Raw genomic sequence first — 22,430 nt, forward strand, 5'->3', positions numbered from 1 at the left:
ATGTGTTATTTTAGTGTTCCCTTAATTTTTTTTGAGCAGTGTATATAATGGTGAACAAGACACCTGTCTGATTCAAAATGAGCGGACTGATCCATTGTGGAGGCCGTGGGGATGGCATAGTCCATCAGTTTAAGACATGTGCTACTGAAATTGTATATGGTTATATTACATAAGAACAATGTTGCAACACTAATAAAAATAATATTATTCTATAACAAATGCACTTTCTCCCTCATTGGATAGTGGTCGCTGACCAAGGTTCTGAAACACATCAGTGTGCTGTTGAATTCCTAGACCATGTTGCTATGTGCATAATAGCAAATTTAACCAGCATATTGGTGTTGGGAAGCAGCAGCAGAATGAGATGTCTAATAAAAGTGAGGAGAGAGGAAACCTGAACTTAATTAGGTCTATAATCAATAGCCTTGCTGTTAAATGTGCCTGGCTTTATAAATCATCAATATATCTACAGAAAAATGACAGATCCTGCTTCTGTTGCCTGTTTTGAGTGTTTGTTTAATAGCCTACTGATTCCGTGAGCACCAAGCCCCAAGCAACTACATATCAAGTAAACTATTTCACAAATTTGCTGTTTTTAATCTTTGCTTTGCTGTAATAAAGGCTTTACACTTTTTTTTTTCATTAGAACAGCCTCTGGTATTATTTATAATTTATTTAGTGTTTACACTGTTCCAAACGGTCAGAAAAATTATATTGAAATCTATACAGCACCTGTTTGGCACACAATATGCACACAGCGCTTGCGCCTTACCTTATTTTTCTTGATCTCCAGTATTTTCCACAACTAGTCACATCGATTCCACACATCTGACTTCCCATTTACCTCCTGAGCAACCTGTAAATATTCCCCCTTTTCAACTTTATTTGACACGTCCTCTGCATCCATTTTGCTGTCATGTGTTAGTGTTCAGAGTTTGTTATAACCGATTTATTGATGTGAGTATGATATGCTGTAGGCACGGCCTGTCTGCTCATTAGGCGAGGGCGACATTTTCTGAGCTAAACTGACCAAGACTCACCACCAACAACAACACATAAAACCTCACATAATTCTGCCCAAAAACAATGACAATTTCTCTCAACCAATGGCATATGGGCTTTTTAGGTGAGCGCTGATGCCACCCTTTGATAAGCAGTGGGCGCAAGATATTTTGCTTGTCCATTCCCACGCTTCTCTGCAGCGCTCCACCAACGTTCAGTCAAAACATTTATATAACATAAATCATGTAGCAGATATAGGATATGGTAGATAGTGTGGCCTTTTCTGTAGCCTACAGGCTGGAGATAAAATGTATGACAATGTAATGAGACAGACACTTTTTACATCATGCAGGTTTCTCTGATCAAATAGCCTAACCTAAATGGCGCTCAATCAAATAAAAAAATGAGCTATCCTGTTAAAAAGCAACATATCCTAAAAGCAGGGCAGGTCAAAGTAAAATGGACAATATGGAATGGTAAATCATAACTGTTGTCTAGGAGCTTCACCCCATTGTCATGATCAGTGGTTTCAAGTTTGTATCTGTAAATCCTTTGACAAGCTGAAAGAAAATTATTCTGCATTTCCCGCTGTGTAAACACATTGCAAATAGGCTCGTGATAACTCCTGATAAAGTTGGGTAGTTGATATTCAGAGTTTAAATAGCTAAATTGATTAGTCACAGGAATCAGGACTAATAAAGCCAATGCAATGGCCTGTTTTACAAACGGTGGGCCTACCACATGGATGGGCATTCATAAAATTCCATTGCGGGCGGACATGGTAGGCTACACCCCAGTAAGCACGAGCCGACATCTTTTGGACATCGTTTTTTGGTGTTTTACAAACGGTAGGCTTTCCACATAGATGGGCATTCATAAAATAAAATTTCAGGTAATGCTGTAGGCTACACATTTTTTAGTCATTTAGCAGACGCTCTTATCCAGAGCGACTTACAGTTAGTGAGTACATACATTTTCATATTGGTCCCCCGTGGGAATCGAACCCACAACCCTGGCGTTGCAAGCGCCATGCTCTACCAACTGAGCTACACGGGACTGTAAGCTACACCTCAGTAAGCACGGACCGACGCCGAAGCCTTTTGGACGTCTTTTTTTGTTGCAGTTCCGGACCGGCCTTGATTTCCACATCCACTGGTTTTTGGTCAGGTCCGGACCAAATCTGAACCAATCAGACGTTTGTTTGTTTCAGATTTTGTCCGGTCTGGACCAGCCTTGATTTGGTCCAAACATAGACTAAATGACTTATTTTCATCTTTCATTCAGAACCTAAATGGAACCTAACTTCAACGTCTGGAAAATACATAACTTCATTTTCCTTACTGGCACTATTCTAGTTTTGTTGGGGTGGCATCTTTTGGTCTCGCCTATGGCAGCAGAACGGCAAAGACCGGCCTTGGCTATAGGTCAGGCCCTATTGTGCCCTATTCGGATGGGATTAGTTTTACTGGAGGAGGTCGGATAATGTAATTATGTGCACGAGCACAAAACACCAAATCTGTCATTTTAGTCCCGTCCGAATCTACCATGTCAGTAATTTTTACATGGCAGGAGATTAACAATTCCAGCTAGAATAACCTACTGTTTTTTGGCGAACTCCAATGTCCTCTCAATACTAGTCCAGTGCGACTCCATATCCCTGTGTTTTGAGAGAAATGTCGGAGATTGACAGGGGTTGCTCGCGGTTTGTGCAACAAAAAGCAATAACTGATTCGATAAATTGATCTAAGTGCTGTGTATAAGATATATAAGAATGGCCTACATATAGCCTATCAACTTTCACAGTGAATGCTTTTGTTTATATATTTTGTGCGTAATTAATTGAATATTGAATAATAAGTTACATTTTAAGGCTATGGATGAGAAGGTTATCTCAAGTGCAATTGCACTGTTTAGCTCATATCTGGAGGCTGGGGGGCATATCCTAATGGTTATGATCACTCTTCCTCAATTCAAATTTGGCGACACTATATGAAATATGGTTTGGTATGGTTTAGAAACTTGGGAACCAAGCTCGAGTAATCAGTGTGGCCCTATCACCTAGACATGTTAAAGTACTGTAAATAGGTATTTGGTCACGTGCATGTGATACATACATGTGTCATGTGAAGAGAACAAGTGTTGAGGGAATAGGGAATGTTTTTCCTAAACAACTGAGGGATTTCGGTAACAGAACTTTTCAGTCAAATGGCTGTAATTATGTTGCAGCTTCAGCAACACAGACAGCACAATAAACACTGATGTTCTGTGGTGGTCACTGCAGCAGGGAGGAGAGAGAGACAATGGGTGCTAGTCAGACACTCGCTGTCTTTTCTATTTATTTACACTGCGCAGCAAGTCTGAGCCCGGCCCGGCACAATCAAATAAATTGCTGGTCGGACTCCCTCTAGTCATTTGTGTGTCTTGATTAATTAATCAAACCGTGTGCTTAAAGCATCAGACAAGCTCAGTGAATATAGTTGATTTGATTAAAACACATAGGATGTGTCAATATATGGAGAAATATATGTTTCAAATTGTAGACCAATCACTGATGACTCTTGGTTGACCAAGATTTGTTTTATAGTCGGGGAGAGCCGTAGTTGTGTTACTGCCTGAATTCAAAATGGATTTTTATTATATATACAATACCCCATAATGACAAAGTGAAAACCTGTTTTTAGACATTTTTGCAAATGAATTGAAAAATGAAATACAGTATTTCTGTATCTCATTTACCTAAGTATTAACACCCATGAGTCAATACATGTTAGAATCACCTTTGGCAGTGATTACAGCTTTGAGTCTTTCAGGGTAAGTCTCTTAGAGCTTTGCATACCTAGATTGTACAACATTTGCACATTGTTCTTTTTTTTTTTTTTTTTTTTCAGCCATTTTCAAGTCTTCCCATAGATTTTCAGCCTGATTTTAAGTCAAAATGGTAACTACGCCACTCAGGAATATTCAATGTAATCCTGGTAAGCAACTCTAGTGTATATTTGGCCTTGTGTTTTAGACTATTGGTCTGCTGAAAGGTGAATTTGTCTCAGTGTCTATTGGAAAGCCGACTGAACCAGGTTTTCTTGGATTTTGACTGCTTAGCTCTATTCCATTTATTTTTATCCTAAAAAAACTGCATATTCCTTGCCGATGACAAGCATACCCATAACATGATTCAGCCACCACCCATGCCTGAAAATATGAAGAGTGTTACTTATGGTAGTGATGTGTTGCATTGGATTTGCCCCAAACATAACGCTTTGTATTCTGGACAAAACCTTTTTGTTTCTTTGCCATATTTTTTGCAGTTTTACAATTAGTGCGTTATTGCAAACAGGAAATATTTTTATTCTGTACAAGCTAGGTTAGTATTGTGGAGTAACTGCAATGTTGTTGATCCATCCTCAGTTTTCTCCTATCACAGCCATTAAACTCTGTTTTAAAGTCACCATTGGCCTCATGGTGAAATCAAATCAAATCAAATTGTATTTGTCACATGCGCCGAATACAACAGGTGTAGACCTTACAGTGAAATGCTTACTTACAAGCCCTTAACCAACAATGCAGTTTTAAGAAAGAATACCAAAAAAAATCACTAGAAAATACAATATAAAATAATACGAAATAAAAGTAACAAATAATTAATTAAAGAGCAGCAGTAAAAAATAACAATAGCGAGGCTATATACAGGGGGTACCGGTCCGTGAGTTTTGGTGGGTGGCCCTCTCTTGGCAGGTTTGTTGTGGTGCCAAATTCTTTCAATTTTTTAATAATGGATTTGATGGTGCTCTGTGGGATGTTCAAAGTTTCAGATATTTTTTTATAACCCAACCCTGATCTGTACTTCTCCACAACTTTGTCCTTGACCTGTTTGGAAAGCTCCTTGGTCTTCATGGTGCCACTTGCTTGGTGGTGCCACTTGCTTAGTGGTGTTGCAGACTCTTGTGATTTTCAGAACAAGTGTGTGTGTGTGTGTGTATATATATTGATATATATATATATATTCATGTGGCAGATCGTTTGACACTTAGATTGCACACAGGTGGACTTTATTTAAATAATTATGTGAATTATGTGACTTCTGAAGGTAATTGGTTGCACCAGATCTTATTTAGGGGCTTCATAGCAAAGGGGGTGAATACATACAGTGAGGGGAAAAAAGTATTTGATCCCCTGCTGATTTTGTACATTTGCCCACTGACAAAGAAATGATCAGTCTATAATTTTAATGGTAGGTTTATTTGAACAGTGAGAGACAGAATAACAACAACAAAAATCCAGAAAAACGCATGTCAAAAATGTTATGAATTGATTTGCATTTTAATGAGGGAAATAAGTATTACGTCATGTTTTGCAGAGGGATCAAATATGTATTTCCCTCATTAAAATGCAAATCAATTTATAACATTTTTGACATGCGTTTTTCTGGATTTTTGTTGTTGTTATTCTGTAGGATCAGCGTGGCGGATGTGTTGTTACCTACCCTTACCACCTGGGGGTTGCCCGTCACGGGTGCGTTCTCAGTCCCCTCCTGAGCGATTTCCTTTTTCTCCAGCAACTAAGTTAGGAAGGACACTTGTATCTTTGTAGTGACCGATACAGGAGCCAAAGTGTAATTAATAACTGCACCATGCTCAAAGGGATATTCAATGTCTGCTTTTTTTGTTACCCATCTACCAATAGGTGTCCTTTGAGGCATTGGAAAACCTCATTGTCTTTCTGATTTAATCTGTGTTTTGAAATTCACTGCTCGACCGAGGGACCTTACAGATAATTGTATGTGTGAGGTACAGAGATGAATTCTCATCCATCAGCAGACACTGCTCTGACTGAAGTGAAGCTACTTTTCTCTGGTACTTTTCTCGGTGTATCCGGTAAAATGCAAGATTAACTTCAAGCAAAACATTAGGAAATGTAACTGGCTGCATTCTTTATATGATAAACATTAGAAATATGATGGCCATGCATCATTTTTGCCAAAAATACCTTGCTTTTTCACTTTTAGCTCATTTACTTGTGTGGCTGCTAGCCAAATAGCGTTGCACTGTTGTCATCAGATGGAAAATTAAGCTATTTTCTGCCGAATTTGTTGCGCTAATGTATTTTCTGTGAAGGAAAACTATAGTTGCACACCCCTCTTTTGAAGCAAAAAAGAGACTTTCAATATACTGTAAAACGCAGGAGAAATGTTTTAAAACACAGATTTTGTGATGTTTTGAAAATGCAGATTTCTGAACTCTAATGCGACTCCCCACAATTGTAAAAAATGTTTTATTTTGGAAGCTATAGAAATGATTTTTGGAGGACTGCTTCTTCAGGGGAGTGCATTATGGCTGACCAGGTGGCTTCAAAGCCTCTCATTGGCCAATACACAGCAACAGCAATCCATTTATATTATATACATCATTGGGCTAGATTAATTTACCAATCCAAAAATTGTTAGCTGACTTTGCTAATTGAGTGGTTCAGTGACTGACACAACAAGAAACTGTTGATGCAAAACCACATTTCGAAATTGCACCTTGTTTATTCTACTATTTTATCTCTCAACAGTAAATTGAGACCCCGACTGAGTTTGAGGAGGGATGGGGGTGGTGGGGGGTACTGGGGGCCCGTTATTGGAAATTGACCTGCGGCCCTACAAAAGGCCATTGCCCATCCCTCCTCAAGATCATCCATATACTATTGATTTGTGTTTTGTTTATGAGTTTGCCATCTATGTTTCCTGACATCAGGGATTTTCCTCCTTTTGGACTACCTAAACATAACCACTGTTTTAAAATCCTCTTCCTCCTCTCAACAGGAAAACGATGAAGTCTTGGTAGCAGGATTTGGTCGAAAGGGACATGCCGTTGGTGATATTCCTGGTGTCCGCTTCAAGGTGGTCAAAGTAGCCAATGTCTCACTACTGGCCCTTTACAAGGGCAAGAAAGAAAGACCTCGATCATAGAAAATGTTTACACTCAAACAATAAAAAGTGGAAAACTACTACTTTGTCCATTTCTAGGTGTTTATTTTGAGGATATGAATTCTGAAAAGTGTAAAATGCCTTAGACATTTACATGTTTTTATTATTTATATAGAGTTTATAGTTAGCATAAAACATGTAGTAGACAACTATGAAGGAAGCTGAAATGTATAGCCTCTATTTCTCACTTACATGGTGGTCTTTTTTTGTAATGTTGCAATGAAAAGTATTCTAATTGTATGTACCTTTAAATTATTTATGACTGAGTTGCTGATTGGTTGTTGGCAATAACATTATTTTCTATGACATGTCGAGCATCAAATAGTGTTATAAAGTCAAAAATAAACATTTAGCAGTTAGCTAGGCAAATTGTTGTATTTTCAGGCTTAAAATCAAAGCAAAGAGGTTTTGTGGTTGGAATTGCAGTATGTACACAAAAAAATAAATATATAAACAACATGTATTGTTGGTCCCATGTTTCATGAGCTGAAATAAAAGATCACAGACATTTCCATACGCATAAAAAGCTTTTGTCTCATCTTCTGCACACATTTGTTTATATCCCTGTTAGTGAGCATTTCTCCTTTGCCAAGATAATCCATCAACCTGACAGGTGTGGCATATCAAGAAACTGATTAAATAGCATGATCATTACACAGGTGCACCTTGTGCTGGGCACAATAAAAGGCCTTGTGTAAAATGTGCAGTTTTGTCACACAACACAATGCCACAGATGTCTCAAGTTTTGAGGGAGCGTGAAATTGTCATGCTGTCATGTTGACTGCAGGAATGTCGTCCAGAACTGTTGCCAGATAATTTAATGTTAATTTCTATACCACAGTTTTAGAGAATTTGGCAGTATGTCCAACCGGTCTCACAACCGCAGACCACGTGTAACCACGCCAGCACAGGACATCCACATCCGGATCTTCGCCTGCAGGATCATCTAAGACCAGCCACCTGGGCAGCTGATAAAACTGAGTTGAAACAACCGAAGAATTTATGCACGAACTGTCAGAAATTGTCATAGAGAAGCTCATCTGCATGCTCGTCATCCTCACCAGGGTCTTGACCTGACTGCAGTTTGGCGTCGAAACCGACTTCAATGGGAAAATGCTCACCTTCGATGGCCAATGGCATGCTGGAGAAGTGTGCTCTTCATGGATGAATCCCGGTTTCTACTGTACCAGGCAGATGGCAGACAGCGTGTATGGTGTCATGTGGGCGAGCGGTTTTCTGATGTCGACGTTGTGAATGGAGTGCCCCATGGTGGCGGTGGGATTATGGTATGGGCAGGCATAAACTACGGACAACAAACACAATTACATTTATTGATGGCAATTTGAATGCACAGAGATACCGTGACGAGATCCTGATGCCCATTGTCGTGCCATTCATCCGCTGCCATCACCTCATGATTCAGCATGATAATGCATGGCTCCATGTCGCAAAGATCTGTACACAATTCCTGGAAGCTGAAAGTGTCCCAGTTCTTTCATGGTCTGCGTACGCACCAGACATGTCACCCATTGACCATGTTTGGGATGCTCTGGATCGACGTGTACAACAGCGTGTTCCAGTTCCCGCCAATATCCAGCAACTTCGCACAGCCATTGAAGAGGAGTGGGACAACATTCCACAGGCCACAATCAATAGCCTGATCAACTCTATGCAAAGGAGATGTGTCGCGCTGCATGAGGCAAATGGTGGTCACTAGATACTGACTGGTTTTCTGATACACGGCCCTTTTCTTTAAAGTTATCTGTGACCAACAGATGCGTAGCTGTATTCCCACTCATGTGAAACCCATAGATAAGGGCCTAATGAATTTATTTCAATTGACTGATTTCCTTATATGAACTTTAACTCAGTAAAATCTTTGAAATTGTTGCATGTTCAGTGTATTTAGTTTGAGAACTTACATTTACATTTTAGTCATTTAGCAGACACTCTTATCCAGAGCGACTTACAGTTAGTGCATACATTATTTTTTTTTCATACCCCAACTTAGACATGAGCCACAAACTTGACAGACTGGTTTCTTCTGGACCAACAAATGGTTGGTTGGAAACAGGATACCAATGTGTTCTATGGAGAGAGAAAAAAGTGACAGTTACAATATTTGCATAATTGTTGTGGAGGATGGCTGTGAGCTTTATCGAATCAGGTTCAACTCCTCTGTTCTCCAGCGCATGGTTTCCACTAGTTACCACAGCCACAAAGTCAATATTGGCTATATCGTAAAAATTCATAAAAACAAAAATGTGCTTTTGGGTCTTAATTTAAGGTTGGGATTAGGCATAATGTTAGCAGTGTGGTTATGGTTAAAATCAGATTTTAAGGAGAGAAATAGTTGAGCTAGGCTGGGTTTATGACTTTGTGGCTGTGGTAACTAGTGACGACCCAAGCTCATTAATGATAGAATGTTTAATAAATATAATATTTGAAGATGGCAGAAAGGCCAGTCTTTGGCAATGACAAGGAGTGCAATGTTGGCTAAAGAGACTGGTACTCAGGTACTGGTACTGGGATTATGCAATCGGCTGCAGTGGGATACCCCATGGACTGTAAAGAAAAATAGAGGTAATTGTGCTAGCCAATGCTAACTCGCGTTAGCGTCATTGCGCTAACACCAGTTAGCATTGGCTCACGAAACTACCTCTAACTTCCTTAATACTGGACACAGAGACTTAAAAATTGTATCCACGAGTTCATCTGACTCTGGGGAAGTAGATAAAGGGCCTCATTGCCAAAATCTTGAAGAATCCCTTTAAGTCAAAACTGTGACTTGGCCACTGTCTTCTTGGTAAGCAACTCTAGTGTAGATTTGGCTGAAAGGTTTTCCTCTAGGATTTTGCTTGTGCTTAGCTCAATCCCATTTCTTTTCATCCTGAAAAACTCCCCAGTCTTTGCCGATGTCAAGGATACCCATACCATGATGTAGCCACCACCATGCTTGAAAATAAGGAGGCAGTTAATCAGTGATGTGTTGTGTTGGATTTGCCTCAAACATATAATATAATATAATATGCCATTTAGCAGACACTTTTATCCAAAGCGACTTACAGTCGTGCGTGCATACATTTTTGTGTATGGGTGGTCCCGGGGATCGAACCCACTACCTTGGCGTTACAAGCGCCGTGCTCTACCAGCTGAGCTACAGAGGACCACGACAGAATTTAGGCCAAAAAGTGTGTTATTTTTTTTAGCAGTATTACTTTAGTGCCTTGTTCCATACAGATGCATGTTTTGGAATATTTGTATTCTGTATATTTTTATATATTTAGGTAATTATTGTGGAGTCACTACACTGTTGTTGTTAGTTGGGGGTACTAGGCAAACACATGCAATTGTTATAAGATGGTCAAATCATGGATCATTTAGCTATTTGGTCATGGCTCACATCAACAACATTATCCCAGAAACCCTAGACCCACTCCAATTTGCATACCGCCCCAACAGATCCACAGATGATGCAATCTCTATTGCACTCCACACTGCCCTTTCCCACCTGGACAAGAGGAACACCTACGTGAGAATGCTATTCATTGACTACAGCTCAGCATTCAACACCATAGTGCCCTCTAAGCTCATCACTAAGCTAAGGATCCTGGGACTAAACACCTCCCTCTGCAACTGGATCCTGGACTTCCTGACGGGCCGCCCCCAGGTGGTAAGGGTAGGTAACAACACATCTGCCACACTGATCCTCAACACGGGGGCCCCTCAGGGGTGCGTGCTCAGTCCCCTCCTGTACTCTCTGTTCACCCATGACTGCATGGCCAGGCACGACTCCAACACCATCATTAAGTTTGCCGACGACACAACAGTGGTAGGCCTGATCACCGACAACGATGAGACAGCCTATAGGGAGGAGGTCAGAGATCTGGCCGTGTGGTGCCAGGACAACAACCTCTCCCTCAACGTGACCAAGACAAAGGAGATGATTGTGGACTACAGGAAAAAAAAGAGGACTGAGCACGCCCCCATTCTCATCGACGGGGCTGTAGTGGAACAGGTTGAGAGCTTCAAGTTCCTTGGTGTCCACATCACCAACGAACTATCATGGTCCAAACACACCAAGACAGTCGTGAAGAGGGCACGACAAAGCCTATTCCCCCTCAGGAGACTAAAAAGATTTGGCATGGGTCCTCAGATCCTCAAAAAATTATACAGCTGCACCATCGAGAGCATCCTGACTGGTTGCATCACCGCCTGGTATGGCAACTGCTTGGCCTCCGACCGCAAGGCACTACAGAGGGTAGTGCGTACGGCCCAGTACATCACTGGGGCAAAGCTTCCTGCCATCCAGGACCTCTATACCAGGCGGTGTCAGAGGAAGGCCCTCAAAATTGTCAAAGACTCCAGCCACCCTAGTCATAGACTGTTCTCTCTGCTACCGCACGGCAAGCGGTACCGGAGTGCCAAGTCTAGGTCCAAAAGACTTCTCAACAGCTTCTACCCCCAAGCCATAAGACTCCTGAACAGCTAATCATGGCTACCCGGACTATTTGCACTGCCCCCCCACCCCATCCTTTTTACGCTGCTGCTACTCTGTTAAGTATTTATGCATAGTCACTTTAACTCTACCCACATGTACATATTACCTCAACTACCTCAACTAGCCGGTGCCCCCGCACATTGACTCTGCAACGGTACCCCCCTGTATATATAGCCTCCTTACTGTCACTTTATTTTACTTCTGCTCTTTTTTTTCTCAACACTTTTTTTGTTGTTGTTGTTTTATTTTTACTTTTTTGTTTAAAATAAATGCACTGTTGGTTAAGGGCTGTAAGTAAGCATTTCACTGTAATGTCTGCACCTGTTGTATTCGGCGCATGTGACCAATAAAATTTGATTTATTTGATTTTTAATTTTAGGACCCCTTTAAATAAATTAAAAAATATATACAAAATATTTGAAAAAATATTGAATTTGGCCTTTTCTACTATATTCCATAGAAACCAATTGAATAACACATTCATAAATGGCAAAAAAAGACAGTAAAATAATGTAGCATAAGACATAAGGTTTTTGAAGTGTCTAGGAGATATAACAACGCTGAATAAATATTTTTGTTTTTTTGGACACATTTAACCCCTTAATTTTGTTGGAACAAAACTACCTCCACACTTCCATTCGTTTGTATGGGTTACATTCAGATGACTCCAGTGACACTTGTGGGGGTCGTAGAGCAAAACTGAGAACATCATCGTGTTCGTGAGCATCTCCCCTTTCCATAGAGTCTCCCCTTTCCATAGTAGTTTTGTATTTTCCTTCCCTCTCATACGTGACAGGTTCTCCCCATCGACACCTCAGATGCTTTTCCTGAGGACGGTGTCTACATCCACCATCTGTTATGTTGCTCGCTGGGACAAGAAAACGTAGAAGACACACTCTTAAACAGGACTTTTCTTGAAATGATACCAGAGTGGAATGTGTTTGATCTCTCCCCCTCACAGTAGAGTCCTGGATGAATAGCACCCCAAGGTTCTCTTTGATATAGTCCCCATCGTCTGGATCAAACCAAGTAAGTATGTCAATCATCCAAAAATGAATAAAACATAATGGTAGCGCTATATCGGTATCACTATAACAAGACATTCATGGCTCTTTGGGTGTTTAAGTTTTGAGCTTCTCTTTTTACCTCTCTCTCTCTCTAACTCCCCTCTGTTATTCTCTCTCTCCCTCCAGCGGAGAACAGGGGCTGTGAACAGACCCTGTATGTGTGTCGCAGTATAAGACGAGCGAGAGAAAGTGTAGCCTGTTCCCTAGGGGCCACTCTACCAACTTTGTCATCACCATGATGCTGCCCACCAACAAGCGCCCGCAGCACTGGATCAAGAGAGGCGTGGCCATGCTCTGCCAGCTGGGCATGAGAGACTGAGAGCAGAGGATGGGAGGACACTATTTCACACAAGCACTTTATGTCATCACACCCGAGACTTAGCTCTCTGGTGGGATATCTATTCACTTTAATCATCAAAGAGAATTTGATTTAATTTACTTTTGTGGCTGTTTTATTTAGGTGTGATTTGTTGAAAGTGTGAATACATACTCACACCAACCGATTATGGCCATAGCAGAGCTCTACTATGTGATACCTGCCTATGGCCACTGGGAGGCCTGCCTGCCTGCGTCACTGTGGGTGTTTGTGTCAGTCAGTTGAACTGTGGGTAGCGTAGGGTTGAATGGCGGGAACCCTGTTACCGAGATTTACTGGGAATTACCGCCCAAAACCTCTTCCTTTTCCCAGGATAAATGACTACGAGAAACCGGTAAATTATTAATATGAGCAGCATGGCGTGAAATGGAACTGTTGAATTATATGCAATGTCTAAATCTGGCTTCTCTATGGCCTCTGCATGATGAATCATCAATGCTCAGGGTGGGGACAGACAGCCCATCTCAGTATGGAGTGCAGTTCCCAATGCATGTAGACCTACTGTATCATCTCATCATGGTAACTTTTTATCTTGCGACAGGTAGGCCTACATTTGGAGCAGCATAGTCTATGCTACAGTAATATAAAGACCGAATGCACATCTAAGTTACCCATCTCCATCTGGCTTTCAGGGTTCACCTTATTTTTGAATTGTAAAGATCATTATTTTTTTAATTGCAGCTGCAGATTTTTAAAACAGCCTATCACTCGAATATCGCTGCTTTACATCGGTGCACGCGCGAGCAGTCTTTCTCTCATCAACTCCATTCAAATTGCATCCAAAATAGATCATCCTGTTCTAGATTGATATATATATATAGCCCTATATATATAGATGTCCTAGCCTACCAGGTAATACATTCAATTCAGTATTAGCCTTGTATTTAGCTAATTAATAATGGGTTATGCATAACAAGCTTCTAACTTATAGCCTCTGTCTCTTGCACAATATAAACGCGCCTGCGCTCATCTGGCCTCTCTCCTTAAAAAACGCTCCTTAGCTCTTGGAGTCCCATGCAGGAAAAGCTAGACTAGAATAGCATGCTGGATTTCTTTTTTGTTGTTGTATTTCTTATACCAATACATTATTCGAAGAGGGACACAAGCTCTTGTTTGCTGAATGTTAAATACAGTGCATTCGGAAAGTCTTCACACAATACCCCATAATGACAAAGCGAAAACAGGTTTTTAGAAATTTTTGCAAATGTATTACAAAACAAAACAGAAATACCTTATTTACATAAGTATTCAGACCGTTTGCTATCAGACTCGAAACTGATCATCCTTGAGATGTTTCTACAACTTGATTGGAGTACACCTGTGGTAAATTCAATTGATTGGACATGATTTGGAAAGGCACACACCTGTCTATATAAGGTCCCACAGTTGACAGTGCATGTCAGAGCAAAAACCAAGCCATGAGGGTGAAGGAATTGTCTGTAGAGCTCCGTGACAGGATTGTGTCGAGGCACAGATCTAGGGAAGGCTACCAAAAAAATTCTGCAGCATTGAAGGTCCCCAAGAACATAGTGGCCTCCATCATTCTTAAATGGAAGACGTTTGGAACCACCAAGACTCTTCCTAGAGCTGGCCACCTGGCCAAACTGAGCAATTGGGGGAGAAGGGCCTTGGTCAGGGAGGTGGCCAAGAACCCAATGGTCACTCTGACCGCGTTCCAGAGTTCCTCTGTGGAGATGGGAGAACCTTCCAGAAGGACAACAATCTCTGCAGCACTCCACCAATCAAGCCTTTATGGAACAGTGGCCAGACGGAAGTCACTCCTCAGTAAAAAGCACATCCCGCTTGGAGTTTGCCAAAAGGCACCTAAAGACTCTCAGACCATGAGAAACAAGATTCTCTGGGCTGATGAAACCAAGATTGAACTCTTTGGCCTGAATGCCAAGCGTCACGTCACGTCTGGAGGAAACCTGGCACCATTCCTACGGTGAAGCATGGTGGTGGCAGCATCATGCTGTGGGTATGTTTTTCAGTGTCGGGGACTGGGAGACTAGTCAGGACCGAGTGAAAGATGAACGGAGCAAAGTACAAAGAGATTCTTGATGAAAACCTGCTCCAGAGCGCTCAGGACCTCAGACTGGGTCGAAGGTTCACCTTCCAACAGGACAACGACCCTAAGCACACAGCCAAGACAGCGCAGGAGTGGCTTGGGGACAAGTCTCTGAATGTCCTTGAATGGCCCAGTCAGAGCCCAGACTTGAACCTGATGGATAATCTCTGGAGAGACCTGAAAATAGCTGTGCAGCAACGGTCCCCATCCAACCTGACAGAGCTTGAGTCGATCTGCAGATTAGAATGGGAGAAACTCCCCAAATACAGGTGTGCCAAGCTTGTAGCGTCATACCCAAGAAGACTCGAGGCTGTAATCGCTGCCAAAGGTGCTTCAACAAAGTACTGAGTAAAGGGTCTGAATACTTAAGTAAATGTGATATTTCCGTTTCTAAAAACCTGTTTTTGCTTTGTCATTATGTGGTATTGTGTGTAGATTGATGCGAGAAAAAAACGATTTAATCCATTTTAGAATAGGGCTGCAACATAACAACATTTGGAAAATGTCAAGGGGTCTGAATACTTTCCGAATGCACTGTAACTCACGGGTAGTTTGAAAGAAGAGCGTACTCGCGATGGCGGCAGGCTATAGGCCTAGCAGTTATTTATTCAGACCCATAACCATTCAGTCTTTGTGAAGAGAAGTGAAAGCCTTCTGCATCTAATTCTAGTCCTATATTATTCAAGGATATCATTAGAATGATGAAGATAAAGACAACAAAACTTGTTTCATTTAACTTTTGAAAGCAAGGAAGAAATGAAGCAACATAGAGAGAGAAAGAGGAGGTAGGCTAATAACATTAGGGGAAATATTATGAAAGGTGTGTATATACAGTGGGGAGACAAGTATTTGATACACTGTCGATTTTGCAGGTTTTCCTACTTACAAAGCATGTAGAGGTCTGTAATTGTTATCCTAGGTACACTTCAACTGTGAGAGACGGAATCTAAAACAAAAATCCAGAAAATCACACTGTATGATTTTTAAGTAATTAATTTGTCTCTTCCTCCCTCCATGCACGCAACCTTGGCATCATCCCGGACTCCACCCTCTCATTTGACTACCACCTAAGACAGACTGTCAAATCCTAATTCTTCCACCTCCGCAACATTGCCAAAGTCAGGTCCTCCCTCTCCCGTCCTGCCGCTGAAAACCTCTTACATGCATTAATCTGCTCCGGTCTTGACTACTGCAACTCACTACTCTCCGGCATCAACTCAAGCTCCAAATGGTTCAAAACTCTGCAGCCCGACTTCTCACCCACACTAAGTCCTGGCAGCACATCACCCCTGTCCTCCGTGAACTCCACTGGCTCCATGTCTCCCAATGCATGTATTACAAGATCCTCCTTCTGACCTACAAAGCCCTTCACCACCTTGCCCCCCCTTACCTCTCAGACCTTCTTCTCCCCACCAACCCACATGCGCACTCCGTTCCACAACAGCAGGCCACCTTGTCATCCCCAGGTCGGAGCTCCAGAACTTCGATGACAGGGCCTTCTCCAGGGTTGCTCCTGGGCTCTGGAACTCCCTCCCTCCAGCCATCTGTGACTCGGAGTCCATCACTATCTTTCAGTCCCTCCTAAAGCCCCACCTCTTTGACAAGGCCTACCCTTAAGCCTCCCCCCACCCCCAAAGACACTCCTCTATTCACCATACTGAGCAGGACCTAAACCCTTACACTACCCCTTACCCTAAACCGGGTTTGTATCCTAACCCCAATCCCGCCCCGTACCCTAAACCGGGTTCGTAACCAAATCCCAACCCTAACCTCCACATAAAACTGATACATCACACTGTTTCCCTTCTTTGAGCACACTCCTCTCTTTATTAATGTTTTGTTTAGTCTGATGTTTTGTTTTGACTCCTGTTTTGTTGTTTTGCTTTTTCATTTCTATAATTGTAAAGCCACTTTGGGTCCTTGAAAAGAGCTATATAAGTCCCATGTATTATTATTATCAAATCAAATCAAATCAAACTTGATTTGTCACATGCGCCAAATACAACAGGTGTAGACCTTAACGTGAAATGCTTATTTACAAGCCCTTAACCAACAATGTTGTTAAAGAAAGAGTAAAAAAAATATTTACCAAATAATGTAAATATGTAAATAGTCCGGGTGGCCATTTGATTAATTGTTCAGCAGTCTTATGGCTTGGGGGGTAGAAGCTGTTAAGGAGCCTTTAGGTCCTAGACTTGGCGCTACGGTACTGCTTGTAGCAGAGAGAACAGTCTATGACTTGGGTGACTGGAATCTTTGACAATTTTTTGGGCTTTCCTCTGACACCGCCTAGTATATAGGTCCTGGATGGCAGGAAGCTTGGCCCCAGTGATGTACTGGGCAGTACGCACTACCCTCTGTAGCGCCTTATGGTCAGATGCTGAGCAGTTGCCATACCAGACGGTGATGCAACTGGTCAGGATGCTCTCGATGGTGCAGCTGTATAACTTTTTGAGGATCTGGGGACCCATGCCAAGTCTTTTCAGTCTCCTGAGGGGGAAAAGGTGTTGTCGTGCCCTCTTCACGACTGTCTTGGTGTGTTTGGACCATGATAGTTCGTTGGTGGCGTGGACACCAAGGAACATGAAACTCTCGACCCGCTCCACTACAGCCCCGTCGATGTTAATGGGGGCCTGTTTGGCCCGCCTTTTCCTGTAGTCCACGATCAGCTCCTTTGTCTTGCTCACATTGAGGGAGAGGTTGTTGTCCTGGCACCACACTGCCAGGTCTGACTTCCTCCCTATAGGCTGTCTCATCGTTGTCAGTGATCAGGCCTACCACCGTTGTGTCGTCAGCAAACATAATGATGGTGTTGGAGTCATGTTTCGCCACGCAGTCATGGGTGAACAGGGAGTACAGGAGGGGACTAAGCACGCACCCTTGAGGGGCCCCAGTGTTGAGGATCAGCGTGGCAGATGTGTTGTTGCCTACCCTTACCACCTGGGGGCGGCCCGTCAGTAAGTCCAGGATCCAGTTGCAGAGGGAGGTGTTTATTCCCAGGGTCCTTAGCTTAGTGATGAGCTTTGTGGGCACTATGGTGTTGAACGCTGAGCTGTAGTCAATGAAGAGCATTCTAACATAGGTGTTCCTTTTGTCCAGGTGGGAAAGGGCAGTGTGGAGTGTGATTGAGATTGCGTCAACTGTGGATCTGTTGGGGCGGTATGTGAATTGGAGTGGGTCTAGGGTATCCGGGATGATGCTGTTGATTTGAGCCATGAGCAGCCTTTCAAAGCACTTCATTTCTACCGACATTAGTGCTACAGGACGGTAGACATTTAGGCAGGTTACCTTCGCTTCCTTGGCCACAGGGACTATGGTGGTCTGCTTGAAATGTAGGTATTACAGACTCGGTCAGGGAGAGGTTGAAAATGTCAGTGAAGACACTTGCCAGTTGATCCGTGCATACATTGAGTACACGTCCTGGTAATCCATCTGGCCCCGTGGCTTTGTGAATGTTGACCTCTTTAAAGGTCTTGCTCACATCGGCTACCGAGAGCGTTATCACACAGTCGTCCGGAACAGCTGGTGCTCTCATGCATGCTTCAGTGTTGCTTGCCTCGAAACGAGAATAAAGGGCATTTAGCTCGTCTGGTAGGCTCGCGTCACTGGGCAGCTCGCGGCTGGGTTTCCCTTTGTAGTCTGTAATAGTTTTCAAGCCCTGCCACATCCGACGAGCATCAGAGCCGGTGTAGTAGGATTCAATCTTAATCCTGTATTGACGCTTTGCCTGTTTGATGGTTCGTCTGAGGGCGTAGCAGGATTTCTTATAAGCGTCCAGATTAGTGTCCCGCTCCTTGAAAGCAGCAGCTCTAGCCTTTAGCTCGGAGCGGATGTTACCTGTAATCCATGGCTTCTGGTTGGGATATGTACGTACTGTCACTGTGGGGACGATGTTGTTGATGCACATATTGATGAAGCCGATGACAGAGGTGGTTTACTCCTCAATGCCATTGGATGAATGCCGGAATATATTCCAGTCTGTGCTAGCAAAACAGTCCTGTAGCATAGCATCTGCGTCATCTGACCACTTCTGTATTGAGCGAGTCACTGGTACTTCCTGCTTTAGTTTTTGCTTGTAAGCAGGAATCAGGAAATATAATTATGGTCAGATTTGCCAAATGGAGGGCGAGGGAGAGCTTTGTATGTGTCTCTGAGTGTTGAGTAAAGGTGGTCTAGAGTTTTCTTCCCTCTGGTAGCACATGTGACATGCTGTTAGAAATTAGGTAAAACAGATGTAAGTTTGCCTGCATTAAAGTCCCCGGCCAAAAGGAGCGCCGCTTCTGGATGAGCATTTTCTTGTTTGCTTATGGCCTTATACAGCTCGTTGAGTGTGGTCTTAGTGCCAGCATCGGTTTGTGGTGGTAAATAGACGGCTACGAATAATATAGATGAGAACTCTCTTGGTAGATAGTGTGGACTACAGCTTATCATAAGGTACTCAAGCAATACTTCGAGACTTCTTTAATATTAGACATTGCACTCCAGCTGTTATTGACAAATATACACACACCCCGGCCCCTCGTCTTACCAGACGTAGCTTCTCTGTCCTGCCGATGCATGGAAAATCCCGCCAGATCTATATTATCCGTGTCGTCGTTCAGCCACGACTCGGTGAAACAAAAGATATTACAGTTTTTAATGTCCCGTTGGGAGGATATTCTTGATCGTATATCATCCATTTTGTTTTCCAATGATTGCACGTTAGCAAATAGAACGGATGGTAGAACGAATTGTCAGAAGGCAGCCCGACATCCGCCCCCTTTTTCTCTGTCTTTTCTTCACGCAAATGGCGGGGATTTAGGCCCATTCCCGAGAAAGCAGTATATCCTTCGCGTCAGACTCGTTAAAGAAAAAACCTTCGTCCAGTTCGAGGTGAGTAATCGCTGTTCTGATGTCCAGAAGTTATTTTCGGTCATAAGAGACAGTAGCAGCAACATTATGTACACAATAAATTAAACAATTATTTACAAACTACGCGAAAAAACGAACAAAATAACACCCATAGGAGAGGAGAGCGGGGGAGTTGGGCCGGTTTTATGACTTAACAGCCAGTCATAAATAGTTTACAGAAACTCTCACTCTGGCTCTCTAGCATGGTAAGACTGAAATCTCTTTGATATAGACAGACTTTTGCCGCCAAAACCTTTTTCTCCAAAAGATTGGACATTGGAACATTGTTGTTGAGATCCAAATGTTTGGAATGGTCGGTGGTATTACTAAATAACTATCTCGGAAAGTGTACATATTCTATCAATTTTACATCTAAATGTTGTATAAAATATATGATTAAATATGCAAGTATTTTGGTGAAGATAGGAATGTCATTTTAGTCTTCTAATGAGATAATAGTTTTTCATATAAACTATGCACAGTGACTAGTCACACCCCAAGTGCCATCAGAGATCGTGTCAGCAAGTAGGAACGCCCCTTTTACCAAGAGGGCATAAAGGCTTGAAAGAGAAATCAACCTTTAGACCAGAAGGCTACACGGCTTAAAATGGTTGACACTCTACAGACCAGGAAGCATGGAGAGTGGCGACTGCACGTTTAAAATGGTAAGTAACTTAACTTAACTTTGAATGAGAAAGACCAGCCGACGTGAAGCGCGAGCTCACGTTACAAATGGTTGAACCTCTACAGACCAGGAAGCGTGAAGCTGTGGCTACACACCTTAAAATGGTTAGACCAGAAAGACCAGACGACGTGCAGCGGGAGCTGAATGTTACAAATGGTTGACACTCTAAGACCAGGAAACGTGAGACATTAGCCCATACGTCTGAAATGGTGAGAAACTCTGAAACTCTCAATCTCTACACAAGACGAAGAAACTCATTAGACCGTGGCATTACCAGTTTGCAGCTGGTATGTAAAGCAGTCTAGAATTTTGACTAAAGACACGAGGTGGGAAGGAAAATCCCTCTCAGACAACCGTTGGTACATCTGAAGTATCTTTTGTAACGAACACTCCATTCGAAGACAAGCCGAGTCTCACCGAAGTGGGATAGGACACTCAAACCCCTTTTTGAGAAAGTGTTTCAACAGAGAGACGACGATCAAGGACAGCTACGCGTAAATACAGTATATACATTGCATTTTTTATCCGAATAAGCAGTGATTAGGGTGCTAAGTATTATGATTACTGTGAGCGTAGTTTCCAAATGTAACAATGATAGCTTGAATATCTGTCTCTCCCTTTCACTCTCTTCTACTGACCCCTCCTTCCCCTAACCAAACAGTCATTCTATTGTTAGTCCAGTCCACTAGGGACCTGTTTTCATTGTATTACGTTAGTAATCAGTAACCTATACCGTGTGTGTGTTTGTATTCTGTGTTATTATTTAGTTAGTTAGTAAATAATTATTTAAGTCAATTTGTGTATTGCTGATTCATCAATAAGGTTAGGGTTCTTGCAGGTTCAAGGATTATGCAATGTTCAGAATGAGACTGATGAGGTAATTATTTGATAAGTGACTGTTATCGATATATAACATATACACTACCGTTCAAAAGTTTTGGGTCACTTAGAAATGTCCTTGTTTTCGAAAGAAACGCAATTTTTTTGTCCATTAAAATAACATAAAATTGATCAGAAATACAGTGTAGACATTGTTAATGTTGTAAATGGCTATTGTAGCTGGAAACTGCTGATTTTTAATGGACTATCTACATTGGCGTACAGAGGCCCATTATCAGCAACCATCAGTCCTGTGTTCCAATGGCACGTTGTGTTTGCTAATCCAAGTTTATCATTTTAAAAGGCTAATTGATCATTAGAAAACCCTTTTGCAATTATGTTAGCATTGCTGAAAACTGTTGTGCTGATTAAAGAAGCAATAAAACGGGCCTTCTTGAGACTAGTTGAGTATCTGGAGCATCAGCAATTGCGGGTTTGATTACCAGCTCAAAATGGCCAGAAACAAATAACTTTCTTCTGAAACTCGTCAGTCTATTCTTGTTCTGAGAAATGAAGGCTATTCCATGCGAGAAATTGCCAACAAACTGAAGATCTCGTACAACGCTGTGTACTACTCCCTTCACAGAACAGCGCAAACTGGCTCTAACCAGAATAGAAAGAGGAGTGGGAGGCCCTGGTGCACAACTGAGCACACTCTTAAAGGGAGCGCTCCTAATCTCAGCTTGTTACCTGTATAAAAGACACCTGTCCACAGAAGCGATCAATCAATCAGATTCCAAACTCTCCACCATGGCCAAGACCAAAGAGCTCTCCAAGGATGTCAGGGACAAGATTGTAGACCTACACAAGGCTGGAATGGGCTACAAGACCATCGCCAAGCACCTTGGTGAGAAGGTGACAACAGTTGGTGCAATTATTCGTAAATGGAAGAAACACAAAATAACTGTCAATCTCCCTCGGCCTGGGGCTCCATGCAAGATCTCACCTCGTGGAGTTGCAATGATCATGAGAACGGTGAGGAATCAGCCCAGAACTA

At 42.3% G+C, this 22,430-nt stretch overlaps 1 pseudogene across 1 annotated transcript in view; it reads left to right on the forward strand.

Moving 5' to 3' along the window:
* LOC311148351 (small ribosomal subunit protein uS12-like) overlaps window positions 1–6,949 on the forward strand; it is a 43,792-nt pseudogene extending 36,843 nt beyond the window's left edge. The window contains exon 4 of the transcript XR_014615624.1: window positions 6,803–6,949. The product of XR_014615624.1 is annotated as a small ribosomal subunit protein uS12-like (transcript). The remainder of the gene's footprint in view (window positions 1–6,802) is intronic.
* Window positions 6,950–22,430: the final 15,481 nt, after the last annotated feature.

The sequence above is a fragment of the Coregonus lavaretus genome, assembly GCF_964263955.1.
Source record: "Coregonus lavaretus genome assembly, chromosome: 20".
Taxonomy (NCBI): domain Eukaryota; kingdom Metazoa; phylum Chordata; class Actinopteri; order Salmoniformes; family Salmonidae; genus Coregonus; species Coregonus lavaretus.